This window comes from Trichechus manatus, unplaced genomic scaffold (assembly GCF_000243295.1).
Source record: "Trichechus manatus latirostris isolate Lorelei unplaced genomic scaffold, TriManLat1.0 scaffold00082, whole genome shotgun sequence".
Lineage (NCBI taxonomy): Eukaryota > Metazoa > Chordata > Mammalia > Sirenia > Trichechidae > Trichechus > Trichechus manatus.
The window spans coordinates 6,594,534-6,604,785 of NW_004444018.1; the positions used below are offsets into that span (position 1 = coordinate 6,594,534).

Below are 10,252 nucleotides of genomic sequence, written 5' to 3' on the forward strand. Positions count from 1 at the left end.
GAAGGTAACTTCACCACTGAGCTAAAAGGGTGTCTGGGGGCCATACTCTCGGGGTTTCTCCAGTCTCCTTTAGGCCAGTAAATCTGGTCTTTTTTTTTGTGAGTTAGAATTATGCTCATGGCAATGATTTTTAAAAATACACTTATAGTACTTAGTTATTAGTATAAATGAGCATATTCTCATTTATTTGCCATTTGTTCATTTTGGTGAACTATCTTTTTCATATTCTTTGCCTGTTTTCAAACTGGGATATTCATCTTATTGATTTGTAAGAGCTCTTTGTATGTTAAAGACAAACTAATCTTTGGTCTTTCATGTGGATAAGTTTTTATTTCAATTTTTCATTTTTATTTCTATATGGATTTTTTTGCCCATAGTTTTTGTTTTCTGATAATTTTTTCTTTTATTGTTTCTGAATTTTGTTTACACTTAGGCATCTCCCTACTCTTAAGTCTAGAAACACATGTATCTATGGTTTCTTCCAACATACATACGGTTTGACATTTAAATTGAAATAGTTCATCCATTTGGAATTCTTTTTTTATGTAAACCAAACCAGTTGCTGAGTTGATTCTGACTCAGAAGTAAGGAAATACAAAGAATATGTTTTTTTATCAGGAAACATCTAGCTCAATTGGCATAACATAGTTTATAAAGAAAATGTTCTACATTCTACTTTGGTGAGTAGCGTCTGGAGTCTTAAAAACTTGTAAGTAGCCATCTAAGATACTCCACTGGCTTCACCCCATCAAATGCAAAGGAGAATGAAGAAAACGAAAAGACACAAGGGAAAGATCAGTCCAAAGAACTAATGGACCACAAGTACCACAGCCTCCACCAGACTGAGTTCAGCACAGCTAGATGACGCCCAGCTACCACCACCGACTACTCTGACGGGAATAACAATAGAGGGTCCCAGACAGAGCTGGAGAAAAATGTAGAACAAAATTCTAACTCACCAAAACAAAACAAACAAAAAACCCAGACTTACTGGTCTGACAGAGACTATAGAAACCCTGAGAGTAAGATCCCTGGACACTCTTATAGCTCAGTAATGAAGTCACTCCTGAGGTTCACCGTTCAGCCAAAGATTAGACAGGCCCATAAAACAAAATGAGACTAAACCAGCGCACCAGCCCACAGGCAAGCATGAAAAAGCAGGAGGGGACAGGAAAGTTGGTAATGGAGAATCCAAGGTCAAGAAGGGGAAAGTGTTGACCGTGTCGTGGGGTTGGCAACCAATGTCACAAAACAATATGTGTATTGTTTAATGAGAAATAGTTTGCTCTGTAAACCTTCACCTAAAGTACAATAAAAAAAAGAAGTTTTCATTTTTTTAAATGGTTGATCAGTTCTTCCAGCACCCTTTATTGAATAATCCATTCCCCAGTATTTTGAAAGGCTATCTTTGTCGTATACTAAATCCCCTAGTAATATACTTTTAGTTGGGACCCTTGCAAGACCTTATGCTATTCTAGCAGATATAAGTCAGTGGGTAGGTGTACTACAAGTCTGAAAACAGAAAATAAACTCAATTCCCACTTCAAGAGAAGTGTACAGCTGATCACTTCATATCCTCCTTCCTTTATTCAATCATTAAAAAATGTACTGAGCAACCACCACGAGCCAGGCGCTGTGCTGGCAGTTGAGTGTAGTGATAGAAGAACAAACCCTGGAACCGAATGGCCAGTGTCTGACCCTGGTTCCACCTTTTACGAGCCACAGGACCTGCCTGTGCCTCACTGTCCTCACAGGGTTATTATAAAGATTAAATAAGTTAAGACATGAGAATTGCTTAGAACTGCATCTGGCACATAGCAATTGCTCAACAAATGTTTACTATTATTAGTAATAAGGATGGAAAACTGAATAATATAATTTCTAGAGTTCATCTCTTTCCCATTTTAGGAGGGAAAGGTGATGAATGTTTTTCCTTCCACGATCATCCTATTTTTAGTAATCAGTCACCTGCTTTCCTCCTCCTATAGACTGTCTGCTGTAGTCACCAGGAGTGACTCAGCAAGGGTGCCACAGCAGTGCATGTCCTAGACCAGGGCATTTTATGAAAAAGAGATTCCTCCCTTCAGAAAGGTTTAAGGAAGCCAAACATTAGTATGGTCTCAGAAGCCCCGCACTGTGACCCAGCGCTTGGCTGCACAGGAAGGTGGAGGATGCCTAGATAGCACCACTGGGAGAGCCCTGAGTTCCTGACAGAAACAGGGCTGCCCAGGTAAGAAGGTATCCGTGAGGAAGGGAGGAGGAACACTGAGCCTTCAGGCCTCCAAGGCACTTCACTGCTGGCTTCCAGGGACTGTATAAACCACTGCTGCTGAGTGAGTAAAAAGGGAGAGATAGAGGCAAGAAGGGACAAAAACTGATGAAGAGCCCTAAGACGACTTCCAAAGCAGAAGCAGGAAAGCAAATCCAGAATTTACAGCTGTAAAATATTTGAAAAACTCTCCTTTCCGCCACCTGAGATTTAATTTGGATTGGGGGTGGGATGGGAGTGGGTGAGAGAGGCAGTGCATAAAATGGATATATTAATTTAACAGTCATTTTAGTTTAGGCTTTGCAATGTGTTATGTCTCATATTTGATTATGGGCATCTGGCATCCTGAACTGATTAACTTAAAATCAACTTACACGCAACTCCATGAAACCCAAGGCTTTCCTGGTTTGAAGGTAAGTGATGTGTTTTTGCAGGAGCCCTGGTGGCACAGTGGTTAAACCGATCAACTACTAACCGAAAGGTCGGCAGTTCAAAACCACCAGTGGCTCCATGGGAGAAAGATGTGGCAGTCTGCTTCCGTAATTTACAGCCTTAGAAACTCTACAGGGTTGCTATGAGTTGGAATTGACAGCAGTGGGTTTGGTTTGGGTGGATGTGTTTCTGCATTAAAAGTATCTTGATAATCAGGAAAGTAATGGAAAAAACTGCAAGTTCTCACCTGGTGGCTTAGTGACTTTAAAAATTTTAACCTGTGAGTAAATAAAACATTACTGAATATATGAGGAAGTTCAAGAAGCTTCTACAAAACAGGAGCATAAATTGTCACTTTTAAAAAGTTAAAGTTACTGTTTGTTTATAAAACAAAAAATTTTAAGAAAGAAAATAAAAGCCACTGGTGGGTTTGAACCGCCGACCTCTAATTACTTTAAAATTAAGAAAAGAAAAAAATTCTAAGGAAAAGGATGTGAAAACGGGCAGCCTGCCAGATGCATCTGCCTCTTCAACCTCCTGGTTAATACTTTCCCATAGAGTTTTTAATCACTGAACAAATAACTATCCAGGAGCAATCACATCAGATTAGCTTGCTTGACCTATGTCACCACTGCAGGAACAATACAGCTTCTCCAAACAGTGCTGCAGCCACACCTTTATACCTTCTCAGAGGAAATGGCCCCATCTGACATCTCAGAGACCCAGAGCTGCCCAGAAGTGAGCAAACAGTTCTGAAAACATCCTGCACAGCTTCAGGGTCTGTGAAGGACTTGGTCACCAGCACTTTATGAGGGTTTAGAAATACTCTACCCTGTTCCAAGAATGTCTCTAAGCCAGCGGTCAGCAAACAACAGCTCATGGGCCATATCTAGCCTGTTTTACTGACCACAGCCATACCCACCACGCAGCTGCCTTCTGGCTATAAGGAAGAGTTGAATAGCTGCGGCAGAGACTTACTCATAGGGTTATTACGAGGACTATCTGGCCCTCTACAGAAAGTTTGTCGACTGCTGTTCTAAGCCAATAGGGTTAAATGACCAAATTCATTGTATTCTGCTTAAATCACTTTAAAAAAAGTTACTAAGACTTAAGTAGAATCACCTCCTCTTATTTCCCCAACTCCCAATTATAAACACCATGTTTTCCCCAATTCTGGAAGTTAATAATTTATAAAGATAATATTTTAAAAATAAATGTCCATAATTCACATTATGTGGCGAAAACACCAAAAAGTGATAGGTGAGTAAAAATGAATGAAAGAACGAAATTCTACCTTGTCTGATCCAGCACTCAGAATTTCCTGAAGAAAAGCCACCTCCCACCTGACACCAGGACTCCATCTTGGTAGGGGCTTCCTGATTTTCCCCCAAGTCCGCAAGAGCCAAATCCTGCCTGCCACCAGTTTTCATACGTGGCACATGAGCTAGGAATGGTTTTTACATTTTTAAATAGTTAGGGAAAATTAAAATAATATTTCATGACGTGAAAATTATGTGAAATTAAAATTTCAGTGTCCATAAAGTTTTACTGGCTCACAGCCACGCTCATTCATTAAGGTATTGTCTATGGCTGCCTTTGGGCTACTACAACAGAGTTGAGTAGTTGCGACAAGAAACCGTATGGCCTGCAAAGCCTACAATATTTACTAGCTGCCCTTACAGTGAAGAGGTTTGCCGACCTCTGCTCTGCTTCAAAGGCTCTCATAGTCCCTGGACCAGCAGCAGCAGCATCACCTCGGAACTTGTTAGAAATGCAAATTGTTAGGCCCCAACATCGAGCTACTGAATCAGCAACTATTGCCTCCCACCTTCCATCTGCATCAGCAACAAAAAGCATTTTTCCTAAACCTTATCTACTACTGTCTGCCCTAGAGAAGTAAGGTTATATGAGAAATAAAGAGTAACCTAAAATGGACTCTATTTAAAACAACTTCTTAGTGTAGGTTCCTCTCTCTTTGGGCATCTCAATCAAAGTCACTATAAGGTTTTGGACAAAGGTATCTGTTCTTTAATTGCAATGAAATAATCACCAAGCCCAGCCAGCATAGCTTATGCAGGATCCTCCCCAACTGCTATAGAGAAAACAGGAAAAGATAAGGAATAATCTATCTGTTGCCTAGATATAAATGATAGCGAGCAAGAAAGAATGGGCTAGAGTCTCTTAGGTTTTGCTAGCACTGAAATCAGGGGAGAAATACAGCTAGAGGATTTTTTCCCCTAAACCAATCAATCATTACTTAGTATATTAAAATTTTGTCCCAAAGAATTCAGCAAGGCAAGATTTGTAAAGACTGATATTAGTCAATGAGCCATCTTGAAGTTCAGCCCAACTGTGCTCCCAAGTGACTGCAGCCCCAGCCAACATCATATGGAGTAGAACCACCACTCAGCGGAGCCCAGTCAGCCCACAGAATCACGAGACGCAACAAAATGGTGGTTTTAAGCTTTGAGATGGCTTGTACATAGCAACAGACAATCAAAACATAAACTGCAGAGTGAAAAAAGTTTCAATACTAATTATCATTTGTGTTGAAAAAATTGTAAAAACACACTTAACATGTGAATATAGCTGTCCATGCATAGAAAAAGGTTTATAAGGAAGTACATACAAAAATTGTATTGTGAGAGTGGGAATGTGTAGAGGGAAAGGAAAGAAGAAATAATAAATGTTCTCATTTTCTGGTCGTTATTAGTTTCTGACGAGTCCATCCCAGACTCATGGCCACCCTGTGCACAACGGAACCAAATGCTGCCCAGTCCTGCATCATCCCCACAAATGGCTGTGATACACAGGGTTTTCACTGGCTGATTTTCAGAAATAGATCACCAGATCTTTCTTCCTAGTCCGTCTTAGTCTGGAAGCTCTGCTGAAACCTGTTTAGCATCACAGCAACACAAACGCTGCCACAGACAGACGGGTGGCGGCTGAGTATAAGGTACACTGGCTGGGATTTGAACCCGGGTCTCCCACATGGAAGGTGAGAATTTTACCACTGAACCACCACTGCCTCTTTCATTTTTTACTTTATAAATTCTGTATTTTTTTCTTCAATGAGTATCTGAATACAAAAGTCAAACAATAACAATAAAAAAGCCAAGATGCAAGTAAGATATAAAAGGGTAACATTCACAAGTTTTGAAGCTCTATTTCCAGCATTTCCAGATTCAATCATAGAATTTTATGGCCACATTTTTTTAAAAAAAAGTCATTTTACTATATGAATATGTCAAGAAGTAGACAAAAAAAACTGGACCCATTCAAACATATTTCAAGGGTTCCTTTGGAACTGGGGATCCAAAAACAGGTGAGGAAGATTTCTGTCCTCAAAGAACACAAAGAAGACCCAGGTCCCCGCCTTGTGCCTTGGGCAGGTAACTGAGAGGGAGTAAGCATCCATGTATTTAATGGGTGATGTAGGGCAAGTTTCATATCTCCTCCACACCTCATGGGTTCATCTCTAAAGGGATAAATCATGGTGTCTGTCTACTAAGGCTGGTGTGAAAAGGAGTACCACAAGCATATACTTAATTAAAAGGGATTACTACGGTATTAACTGATCTTTTTAAGGAAAAAAAGTGGGGGATCAGTTATAGCTGCCCTCATGAGGCTCCTTCTAAGAATCAAATGAAAGAATTATTTGAAGCTGAAGTAAGAGATTACTAGAAGGATACACGTTTTCCAGAGGGTGTGGAAGATGTTCCACTGGGCTGGGAAAGAAAATTCTACACGCTAGAAATATTTTTATCCAAAAAATAGGAAGAAACTATGTTTCACTATTATTTAAGTATAAACCGATACTGCAGCCTCACTGTGTCCCTCCGTCAGAGGGTCATATGTCACAAATCACTGAGGTGCCTGGGGGATGGCAGTGGGAGGGGATAGACAGATCAGCCGCTACCCTTCCTTCCACTTCAGCATAATGCAACGTATCCTGGCTTGCATGTGTACAGTGGAGTAGATTAAAAGATAACTAAACCTACAAAGGATAACCAACAACCAAACCCACTGCCGTCGAGTTGATTCTGTCTCATAGCGACCCTATCGGACAGAGTAAAACTGCTCCATAGAGTTTCCAAGGAGTGCCCTGGTAGATTCGAACTGCTGACCTTTTGGTTAGCAGCCGTAGCACTTAACCACTATGCCACCAGGGTTTCCTACAAAGGATAGGAAGATTTAAAAGATAAAAAGCAAACACAGGAACCATAGTTGGCAAAGCAGACATTTCTCGATGTCAGAGCTTTACACAAGCCCCACCATGAAGTTAAAAACTATGGTGATATAATCAGATCTGACAAGAAACTGGCCAAAAATACTCAAAATTAAAAGAAAGACTATTTGAAATAGGGTTTTACCTCCGCTGTCATTAACAATGAATCCAGTCCTGAATGTATTTGAGATACCAGAAAACCGTAACAGTTGCTGTTAGTTGTCTACAAGTCAATTCCAAGTCACGATGACCCCATGTGTGCAGAGTAGAACTGTCCATAAGGTTTTCAAGGCTGTGACCTTTCAGAAGCAGATTGCCAGACCTGTCTTCTGAGGCACCTCCGGGCACATATATATAACTTATAAGTAACAAACACAGATATAGGGGAGTGCTAAAAGTTTTTATAACTAATGAGAAGGAGTTGAAAAAGTTTGGAAACCACTGTAAAATACAATATAAATCACTATAATTATGTTACACCATACTCATACATTACTTTTTTTTCAGTCAGGCACTAATCAATCTTCAAAACCTTAGCGAAGTTTTATTAACATAGCCCTTAAGAGTTTTAAAATAAAATATTGTAAAAAATCTGAGAAGGCAAGGATTCCCCCCCCCCCGAATTTGTGGAAAAATTCTTGTGAAGCAAAAGAAAGATTCGAGGAAAGAAGTTAGGAAACACTTCTTAAACTTCAAGACCAGTCTCTCTTTGAATATAATTTCATCAGTAACATGAAGTCTAGAAAATGACTGCAGGCTTTAAGAACATTTGGAAGCAGGGGATGCAAGTAAAATACCACTCTTAATTTTCTAAGGTAGGAGCAAAACTTTTACAAAGCCATTGTTTTTACTCTTAGAAACTTTTGAAAAAAAGTTTTTTTACAAAGCAGACAAATGACTTTTCTTTTATCCCAACTGTGGATCATATATTATTTATCATACTAGTTTATCTAAAAAAAAAAATGAATCTTTTCACTGGGTAACTTTTCTTTTTCTAAAGAAAAAATAAACAAAATAATAATAATAAAACCAAACTCACTGCGGTCGAGTCGATTCCAATTCAAGGTGACCCCATGTGTGACAGGAGAACTGACCTCCTTAGGTTTTTCTTGGCTGTAATCTTTACTGGAGCAGATCACCAGGCCCTTCTTCCATGGTGTTGTTGGGTGGGTTAAAGCCAAAGGGACCAGGACTCCCTGCCTACCACATCAGACACTTTCAGGAGGAGGGCTAGTCTTCAGGTACTATCCTGCCTTCAAGCTCCCTTTTGCTAACGGAGCCCATTACCAGAAGTTTCCTACTCTGCTCAGCACAACCTGCTTAAAGTGATGCCTGACCCTCCCAGCTGCTCCACACAGAGACAGTTTCCCAGCCTCTGCCGTTCTACCCTTCCTGCTTCTGATGCAGAAAGCCAGCTTGCGCCTTCTACAGGATGTTTGCTCCCTGGCTGGGGAAGGTACCCCTGGGCCGCACGTAGTCCTTTGTCCTCACTGCTGTTTCTGCCGTACTCCCTCAAAAAAAAGTAAATGCAAAATCTTTTCATCCCCCATCAATAACTGGACCTACAGCCAGCAATTAGAAAGCAAATGGCATTCCCTAGCTCCTCATAGCGATATTATGCAATCTGACTTCCCCCTCAATTCTCCCTTCCTCTCATCCTGGTCGTCCATTTCTGCACAAAATCAATGGAAAAAAAATGGGATAACCTCTCCATAGTAGATCAAAATGCATCGCGAAAAGCTAATCTCTTTTCTTCAAACATCCTAAGAATTCAATTTCCACCGACACCTTAAGAACTAAGTGGCCCACGAATAGAAAGTTTTAGCAAGTTACTGGTCTCTATGTACGAATAAAGTAAAATCATTCCTCCCAAAAGCATCAAGTTAATCTTTTCTAACACAAGTGGGAAGAGCTAGGACACCTTTGGAGATCCACAAGGGCAACCAAGAAATTCAGAAATACTAAAACTGCCTAAATCTGAGCTAATCTGATGGCCTCGAGCCGAACACAGTCACTCTAAGAGCTGTTAAATGTTTCATCAGACTGTTGAACATCTTAATAACCCGCCCCCAGGAATGGCCCTCAACATTTGCATAATATAGGATTGTAGGGCCTAGAGACCCCAAAACAGCCATGACAAAAGCTCAGAACAAAAAGGAATTCTCAAAACCGTGAAAGCTACACGTTTGGTTTTGCAAATTTCGAGAAAGGACTAGAGCACAGTCATGGCATTCCAAATATAATAAGGATTCTTAAATCCCGCTAAAAAGAACATTCATCAAAATAGGTAATTTTCCAATTTTGTTTACTAAAAAATCATTAAAAATATTTAACAGGGTGTGAAGTAAATGTCCATAAAATATATTATACACATACATATACATATATACATAGTGTACATACCCAGGAGACTATTTTCACGGCAGAGTAAAAGTTTTGTAGGTCCTCCAGACGGTCAAAGGTGGAAAATTCAGGTATAAGAGAGAACCTGCCAGCATCCCTACCACCTCTACGTGCTCTGGCAGCCGCGGCTCTGAGCCAGCCGCGCAGCGGAAAGACCTGGGGCAAACCTCCCGGTCACCTGCCAGGACGCAACCGCTGCCTACGTGGACACCCAAGGAGCCCGAGCCTCCCTGGAGGTGCGGGGACAGGAAGAGGATGTGAATGTGAGCGGCCCCCGGCACGGCCCGCCCTCGCATCGTGCAAATCACGCCCGCAGAACTGGGACTAGTGTGACTTTGGGGATGCACGCTTTACACTTTTGATACTGATGCGCATGACAAAAGCTCAGAACAAAAAGCAAGGACCCTGAAGAACCCAAGACTCGCCTCCACAGAGACCGGGAATCCATTGCACCGCGCCTCACAGCAGGGCCGGGGGTCCGCGCGCCCCCGCCTTGGAGGCAGCGAGCGGCGCGGGTCGCGACGGCCGCAGGCTTCTCCGTCCCACGCCCGGGGCGAAAGCTCGGACACACGGCGGGGCGGTGTCACCTCCGAGCCGAATTCGATAAAAGGGGGCAGCCCGGGCGCTAGCGGGGCGGGATCTCAGGGGACCGACCGGGGTCTCTGGGCGCGAGGCGCAGGGCCTGGGGCTGAGGAGGAGGGAGGCACGGGAAGGCGGCAAGAGAGCGAGCCGGAGGATGCGCGCCGCCTTAGTCACCTCTTTCCGCGGCTTCGCCGGCCGCTGGGCGCCGCGGAGCCTCGCTCCGAGACCGTCCCGGGCGGCTCTCCCGGCGCCGCGCCGCGCTTTCTCTCCGCTGCCGGCCTCACGCTCCGGACGGATCCGCGTCGGGCGCTCCACGCCGCGTCCAGCGCCGCCGCGTC

General features: G+C 42.5%; 1 protein-coding gene across 1 annotated transcript in view; it reads right to left on the reverse strand.

The window, feature by feature from the left end:
* Nucleotides 1-10,193, reverse strand: part of GOLM1 (golgi membrane protein 1) — a 74,278-nt gene extending 64,085 nt beyond the window's left edge. Inside the window, exon 1 of the mRNA XM_004381316.2 lies at nt 10,089-10,193. The gene's annotated coding sequence lies outside the window, so the exon portion shown is untranslated. The remainder of the gene's footprint in view (nt 1-10,088) is intronic.
* Between the last annotated feature and the right edge of the window lie 59 nt (nt 10,194-10,252).